The sequence below is a fragment of the Bos taurus genome, chromosome 19 (genome assembly GCF_002263795.3).
Source record: "Bos taurus isolate L1 Dominette 01449 registration number 42190680 breed Hereford chromosome 19, ARS-UCD2.0, whole genome shotgun sequence".
Classification (NCBI taxonomy): domain Eukaryota; kingdom Metazoa; phylum Chordata; class Mammalia; order Artiodactyla; family Bovidae; genus Bos; species Bos taurus.
Genome location: NC_037346.1, coordinates 63,041,196 through 63,049,052, shown reverse-complemented (window position 1 = coordinate 63,049,052; position 7,857 = coordinate 63,041,196). Strand labels below are relative to the sequence as shown.

The 7,857-nt window shown below is 57.7% G+C and overlaps 1 long non-coding RNA gene across 1 annotated transcript; it reads left to right on the top strand.

Moving 5' to 3' along the window:
- The first annotated feature begins 839 nt into the window (after window positions 1-839).
- On the top strand, window positions 840-5,306 carry LOC132343138 (uncharacterized). The gene is made up of 2 exons (XR_009491849.1): window positions 840-4,161; window positions 5,005-5,306. It is a non-coding gene; the product is annotated as an uncharacterized lncRNA (long non-coding RNA).
- Window positions 5,307-7,857: the final 2,551 nt, after the last annotated feature.

The window sequence follows — 7,857 nt, the reverse complement described above, 5'->3', positions numbered from 1 at the left end:
GTGGTGGTCTGTTTGCAGCAGCCCTAAGGTGTGCGAAGGCCCAGGGCGGCACCAGGCTCTGGGGGCTAAGGAGGCATGTTCCCCACCAGTCACAGTCCAGAGTGGGCAGCCGGGCCCCTGGCGGGTGGATGGAAGGACTGGCTGGTGGGAGAGAGGTTGGCAGCCCAGACCTGGGAGGAGACGAGCCAGCAGGGTGGGGGCTGGGGAGGCCCCGGACACACGCGGTTGGCCCAGTAGCCATGGCCTGGAGACCTCGGCACACAGGCTTGAGTCTCCTCCTGGGAGCTGCAAGGGAGTCTGAGAAAGTTTTGAGTGGGAAACAGACCCGATCAGAGAAATCAGGCAGAAGCAAAGCGAGTCAAAATCAGAGACAGTGGATCAAAAACGAAGCTTGTCAGTGTGCTGGGCCCAGCGGGCAGCCCGGCTCGGAGGCGGGTAGGCTGAGCGAGGCGACGCCCTGCCCCGCTCACTCTTCCCAGCTGGCCTGGATCCCTGACCCATCTTGGGTGAGTCCCGGAGCCCCTCAGGTGGCCCGCTCCCCTCTCCTCCCCACACCGTCCTCAGCTCGACGGCCCCAAGGAGGGAAGGCAGTGGAGATGGAGCCGTGGTCACAGGCTGAGCGGGCCTGCCAGCCCTCCATAAATTAAACGTGAAGCGTAACAAGTGATTATTTAGGGCAGAGTTACCGTTATTTTCTAATACGAAAAAGCAGGGATGAAAGCTGGAATGGATGCCAGCCAGAATGAAGAAAGGAGTTCCGTTCATCTGCTGCTGACAAAGCGGTCCCTGTGGAGGGCTGCCTCTGGCCATGCCAGGCTGCACTGGCTCTGGGGGGGCACGCCCCTGGGCTGGGGGCTGCTGGGGGCCGGACTTTGTCCTCTGCGGGCTGGGCGGGTGGCAGCCCCGGCTGCTTGGGGGGTGGACTGGGCTCTGGTCCCACGTGGCAGCCAGAAGGGCAAGGGGGAGGTCAGCGGAGGACCTGGGAGGCTGGGGTCAAGTGCAGATTCTCGGTTTCTTGTCCATGGCCAAAGCCCTGGGGCCCATGGCGGGGCTTCAAGGAGGAGCCGGAATTCCCTCCTCCTGTGACTGAGCCTTGGAGAAGGCAATGGCACCCCACTCCAGTGGTCTTGCCTGGGAAATCCCATGGACAGAGGAGCCTGGTGGGCTACAGTCCATGGGGTCTTGAAGAGTCAGACACGACTGAGCGACTTCACTTTCACTTTTCACTTTCATGCAGTGGAGAAGGAAATGGCAACCCACTCCAGTGTTCATGCCTGGAGAATCCCAGGGATGGCGGAGCCTGGTGGGCTGCCGTCTATGGGGTTGCACAGAGTCGGACACGACTGGAACGACTTAGCAGCAGCAGAGACTGAGCCTGGGGACCCTCAGTGCTCGCCTTCCCTGTGGTGCCGCTAGTGGGGTCTTGTCTTATTGTTCCTTTTCCAGCTTGTCCAGTCCCTGGGTCGCCATGGTGACCACACCATGTGATCGAACCCCCCAGCAGCCTAGGGACTGTCACAGCAGGTGCTCTGTGCCCTCGACCTCCTTAAATCCCTCAATCCCCGCCCCCAGGCCGCGTTGCCCCAATTTTACACAGAAGCTTGAGGCTCAAAGGGTTACGTGGTTTTCCACCTACATACACCTTGCTAGTGGCAGAGTCCAGATTCACACCCAGGTCTCTGTCAGGGGAGCCAGCCTCTCCCCTCGGTGCCTCTGGCCACCGTCCCAACCCCCTACCACCTCGGCTCCCAAGGGCCCCCCCTTAGACAGGCCCCAGGGCGGGCTTGCTCTGGCAAGAGAGGGGGGACTTCTGCAGTTTGGGGTGGCCACTTTGGGAAGCCAGCACTTGCAGGAGTGGTGTTTCCTGATGCCTTCAGAGCTGGGTCGTCTCTCAACCAGACCCACTTCCAAGTCATGTAGTTGCCGAACCAAACGGCAAACGTGGGTGAGAATGCTGGTGTCCTCCGACGCTGGGGCCTCCTCTCCTGTCCACCTGACCCACTCCGTCCCCCACCCGTGCCTTCAGCACCGGGCCCGGGAGACACAGGCTATCCTTCGCCGCTCACACACACACACACACACACACACTCCTAAAGGCAGGCTCCAGCAGTTAAGCTGATCAACAGACACCAAAGGCTCGAGTTTGCCTTTAGGAAGCTCCCGGCCATGAGGGGAGCCAGGCAACAGATGGGTGAGGGGAATTCACACCCAGGAGCTGCGACAGACAAGACAGGCTGAGGACGCCCAGGCTGGGTGGAGGTCTCGGAGGCTGCAGACACTTGCACAAAGTCCCCAGATGATGAGAAGAGCGTAGGAGAGCCCTCCAGGCCAGGCGCACAGGCCCGCCTGTGGGAGTGGGAGTGTCTGGGCGTCTGGGGGTCAGGCTGGCAGGAGGGCAGGGGCCAAGGCTGGAGCAGACTCAAGAGCTGGGTCGCAAAGGATTTGGCATCTTTTCTTGAAAGGGTGGGATGTCATTGAGTGAATTCAGAAGCTAGAAACCGAGTGACATGCACAGATCTTCCAGAGACTAGCATCAGCGTGGAGCAGGGAGCAGAGGGTGTCAGGAGACGCCGAGAGGGAGACTTGGTGTCTGGGCAGGAGAGGGAGCTGGCTCGGGCCAGGCAGAGGCCTCGAGGAGGGCGGGGAGAGACCTGAGCTGGACGGCGTCAGGGCGACCTTGACAGAGGTTTCTGTAAACAGAGCTGAGAAGGAAACAGCAGCGGACGGCAGCCACTCACCTCCCCAACCCGTCCCAGTCCTGCCTGGTGCCAGGACACGCAGCGTGTCTGCTGCCGTGCCCAGCCCCAGCTCTCAGGACCCGCTGCTGGGAGCTGAGTGGGCAGCGCCATCCTGACACTTGTGTGACTCGCAGTCCCTGTGCCTGGCGCCCGGGAAGCCGGTGTGGCCTCTGCAGCCGCTGGCGTCTACTTGATTGAAGACATCAGCTCAGGAACTGCGGCTTCCTGAATGAAACCTAAAATCGCATTGACTCTGCGGCTGCAGCTGGAAGGACTCCAGCCCCCCTGATGCTCCCACAGAGGCCATGCTGGGCTTGCGGGGCCGTGGCTGGAGTTCCTCCCACACCCTCCATGCGGTGTGGCCGGCCCCTCCCCAGGGAGGTGCGGACCCAGGAGGAAGCAGTGAGCTGCCTGGGGGCTGTTTAGATGGCGAGATGGCCACTTGTAAGAAAGCAGATCCCCTCAACACAAACCACACACACACACTCACACAAACACACACATACTCATACACACATACACATGCTCATGCACACACACACACTCATGCATACACATGCTCGTGCACACACATACTCTCACAACTCGCACACACACTCATGCACATTCTCACACACATTCTCTCTCTCTCACACACACACACGCACACACACTCATGCATATACATGCTCGTGCACACACACATTCTCACAACTCGCACACACACTTGTACATACACATGCATACACACACTCATATACACAAACTCGTGCACACACGCCGACACACATGCATGTGCACACACACACGAATGTGCACACACACTCACACACACATACACATACTCACACATGCCATGCACACACACATGCTAACGCACACACACTCACACACACATACACACACACTCACATACTCATACACATGCACACACACACATACCAAACTCACACACACGTGCACACACACTGGCATGCACTCACAGATGCATGTGCATACACGCATGAACATGCACACAAGCTCGTTCTCACACACACTTACATGCACATGCACACACATTCACACCCAACTCACATACACATGCTTATGCACACACACACTCTCACACACTCACACGCACACTCATGCACATTCTCACACACATTCTCTCTCTCTCTCTCTCACATACACACACACACACATGCCAGGGCTAGGACAGTTAATGTTCTATGAGCAGCTCTCATAGAAGAGAGCTAATTGATTCCAATTTGCATTTTTCCAGGTCTCATAATTCTCTGTCTCACCTTCTTTACGCCGCGGGAGCCTGCGGGGCTGTGCGGCTATGTCACAGGAGGGCTGCGTAACCCGCACAACCGCTCTGTATTCACCAGCGGGACAGACGGCGCCTTGTGTCACCAAGAGCACCCCCGGCCCTCGTCCCAACACTCTTCCCCACGGGAGGCAGGTGTGTCAGCCTGGGAGCCCCTGAGACATCCTCCCCTCCCAAGGAAAGAAAGCGGACGGGATGCCTCAGAGGGACCTCAGACGGGACTCCGAACTGGCGGCCGCTCCCTCCAACATTCCCAGACAAGATGGCTCCCCAGTGGCAGGTGTCTTCAGACAGTTTATTTTGGGAGGAAGGACTCAGCTCTGTCTGCACGTGGAAGGGTGTTCTGCTCCCCAGAGCTGCCGGGCAGGGTTCCAGGAAGCCGGGTTATTTAGCAGGTTTTCAAAGTCTGAGGTCATTGCTGTTCTCTCCTCCCTGCAAAAACCCCAGACGTCAGCTCCTCCCAGCAGCCGGCTCCCCAGGTTCCCGAATGCCTGGCCCCATTCATTCACTCACTCATTCACTGCCTTACTCCACACACATTTATCACGGCCCTGCGGTGTGTCGGGCACCGGGGCACAGGGTGAACAATGCATGCAGCCCTGGTGCCGAGGAACTGACTTTCTGGTAAGGGAGGGAGAAAAAAGCAAGTCAGTAAACGAGCAATAGAGAGAGTGGTGTGAACGCCAAAGAAGCAGGCCCAGCGGAGGGTGTGAGGGACCCACCTGTGTCTGGGCTGGCCTCTGGGCTGGGGCCAGGGCAAAAGAGGAGGCCAAGTCTGGGGTGCATGGCCAGATGGTGACTTCTGGGAAATGTTAAAAGAAGTGCAAGGTGAGGGGTGGCTGACTTTGTGAGCCAAGTTGTGAGGGCTGTGTTCGCCTTGCTAAGCAGTTTAGGTTTTATTCTGGAGGCAGGGGGGAGCCAGGACAAGTTCTGAAGCAAAAAAGGGACACTAGTCTATATGCAGTGTCTGCATTTTAGGACAATCCCTCTGGCTGCCGTGGGGTGAGTCTTTGGAGAGGAGACAGGCAGCAGGAGATTCTGACCTGTGAAGTGAACAGTTGAGCATGGCCTGGAGAGGAAAGGAGAGACATCGAGGAGGTGAGATCCGCAGGTGGCTTGTGAGATGTGGAGGGTGAGGCAGTGGGTGGATTTTATTCCTAGGACCCTGGCCTGGGGAACTGGAGCAGTAAAGGCTGCCCTTATCTGTTTCTGGAACACTTCCAGCAGTGAGATGTAGAGACCTAACAGTGACTTAAACAATAAAAATGTTTTTAATTATCCCACATCCTGATAAGTCTGGAGGTGAGCCATCTGGGGCTGGTTTAACATCTCAAGAGTGTCATTAAAGATCTAGGATCTTTCTTTCTTTTTGCGCCCCCATCCTCAACGTATTTGCTCGTTATCTTCACGGTTGCAAGATGGTTGCTGTAGCTCCCGACATTTTCACGGCAGGAAAAAGAGGAAAGAGGTGGTCATAGCCATGTCTGTTCCCTTAAATCAAGAAAAACAAAGCTTCCAGAAGATTCCACCTATAAGTCGATGTCCATCCTTAGCTTGAAGAAAACTGGAAAAGTGAGTTTTTAAATTTCCGGCACCAGTAGCGGAGGCACGTAAGAAAGAAAGGCGGGCTGGGAACAGGCCTCGGGTTAGTGTCACCAAGCAAGGTGAAAAGCCTTGGCAGAAAAGGCAGCTTAGCTCCACGCCTGGGGAGGAGTGGTTTGTGGGAAAAAGCAACCTCAACTCAAGAGAAGATTCTTGAGAGTCCCTTGGACAGCAAGGAGATCAAACCAGTCAATCCCAAAGGAACTCTGAACATTCATTGGAAGGACTGAAGCTGAAGTTCCAGTACTTTGGTCACTTGATGAGAAGAGCTGATGCATTGGAGAAGACACTGGTGCTGGGAAAGAGTGAGGGCCCGTGTCTCTGGGCCTTGGTTTCCTCCTGTTACTGCATGAGAGACCGACCAGACCCTTCCTGATTCCACAGCAAAGTGGAAGGGAAGTGTCAAGTGTGCACAACAACGGTCAAAGGAAATCTCTAGGAACCTGCTGCACCATCTGGAACCCGCTCATCCAGCCAGATAATAAAACCCTGGCGGGCAGCAAAGAAAGCTGCTGGCCGGGGACCAGCCCACCTCGCCCTCCTGCTGAGGTTGCCCGCCCAGGGGTCCCCCGGAACCTCCTGATGCCGGCGGTGGGCCCCACTGTCAGATCCCAGTGCTGATCGAAACAGGCTTCCCGAACACAGAACTCTCTCTGTCAGGATGCGCGGTCCGCCCTGGTGGTTGGGTGGAGGGGGGAGTTGGCTCGGCTGTCCCATGTCAGAGGTGGGATCTGAGACCCTGGGCTATTGCGGGGGCGGCTGTGGGTCCCCGTTAGGCTGGAGGACTGCTCGACGTGAGATTGCGAGGACTGGACCAGGCGTCCTGGTTCCCTGCATGCTGACCATGAGCAGGTCACTTCACCCCCGTGAGCTTTGGGGTTCTCAACTGTAAGATGGAGATCGCACCGCCTGGCACCCTGGGGCCTTGCCACAGCCCTGGGAGACCAGCATCCTCAGCAACCCATCTCGAAGAGGAGAAGACTGAGGCCACGGAAGTCCCCTGACCAGGAAACGGCAGAGGCTGAAACCCACTCAGGTCTGTGGCTCCAGAACCTGGGCTTCGTCCCAGCACAGGCTTGCCCACCCCCTGAAGGTGTTGTGTGTCGTGAAGGCAGAGTCCACGTGGCTGGCAGGGGAACGGCTGACCGGCTGGGGTGCGGGTGACAGGTGGGGTGGGGATGGCTGACCAGCAGGGGGACAGCCGCCCTGAGGCTGCAGCTGCCGCCCCTCGACAGCCCGAGCCCCTCCCCCCCAATCCCCTGGGCCGGCCGGCAGTGAGCTGGGGAGACACAGTTGGCAAAACACATTAGCATCTTCTTCTCTGCTAATTAGTTTTGTGAAGAATTATTTATCTATTATTTTCACCAGAGAGCAACTGGGGCTGCCGGAACGTGGTGACAGGCGTTATGTGAGAGGGGAGGAAAGGAGCACGCCCCTCGCCAGAGCGGGATCGTCTCCACGTGGACACGAGCGGGGGTCGGGGAGCCCACGGGCACGGGGGGAGAGGCTGGGGGGACAGAACAAACCCCAGGCGTGAGTAGAGGGGGCACCCACACCCCCGGAGTCTGGAAGAAACACGCCTGCCCTGGACGGTGTCTGCCTGAAAGTCAGAGGGCGGCGTGAAGTGGAAGGCTGTCCCCACCCCGGCCCGTGTGGCTGCTCTGTCTGCTGAGGAAACCTCCCTCCATTCCTTACATCCCAACTCAACAGCATCTCCCCTGGGGAGAGATTGCAGACATTTGGGAGCAGAGCACCGTCCTGCCTTCATGCCCTTGCCTGGGTCCCCCTCACAGTCATCCTGGCACCTGTGAATCTGTCAAGTGTCTCAGTGGTTTCCGAGGTCAACCATGACTGAGCACACGTGGAGTCGGGAAATGCTGGTTAAAGGGGCAACTGGTAGGAGGCGATGGCTGCAGGCTGAGCAGGTGAAGGAGGGCTTCCTGGAGGGGGAGGCTGGGACTGTGTGTTCAGTGATTGTGGGATGAGGCCGGGTGGCTGCACACACAGTACGGGCTGGATCACATACCCAGAGGGCCTCCCTGAGACATGACTGCTTCCTGAAGGCAGTGAGGTTGTGTCTGACACTGGGGCCTGTCTCAGCACTGGCCTGACTCAGAGAGCTGTGTGTCTGAGGGACCTCACCACTGTGAGCGTTTGCTCACTTGCTGAGAAAATGAACGGAGACACTGATGTAACCAGAAGACAATGTGGTTCAGTGCCTTGAAAATG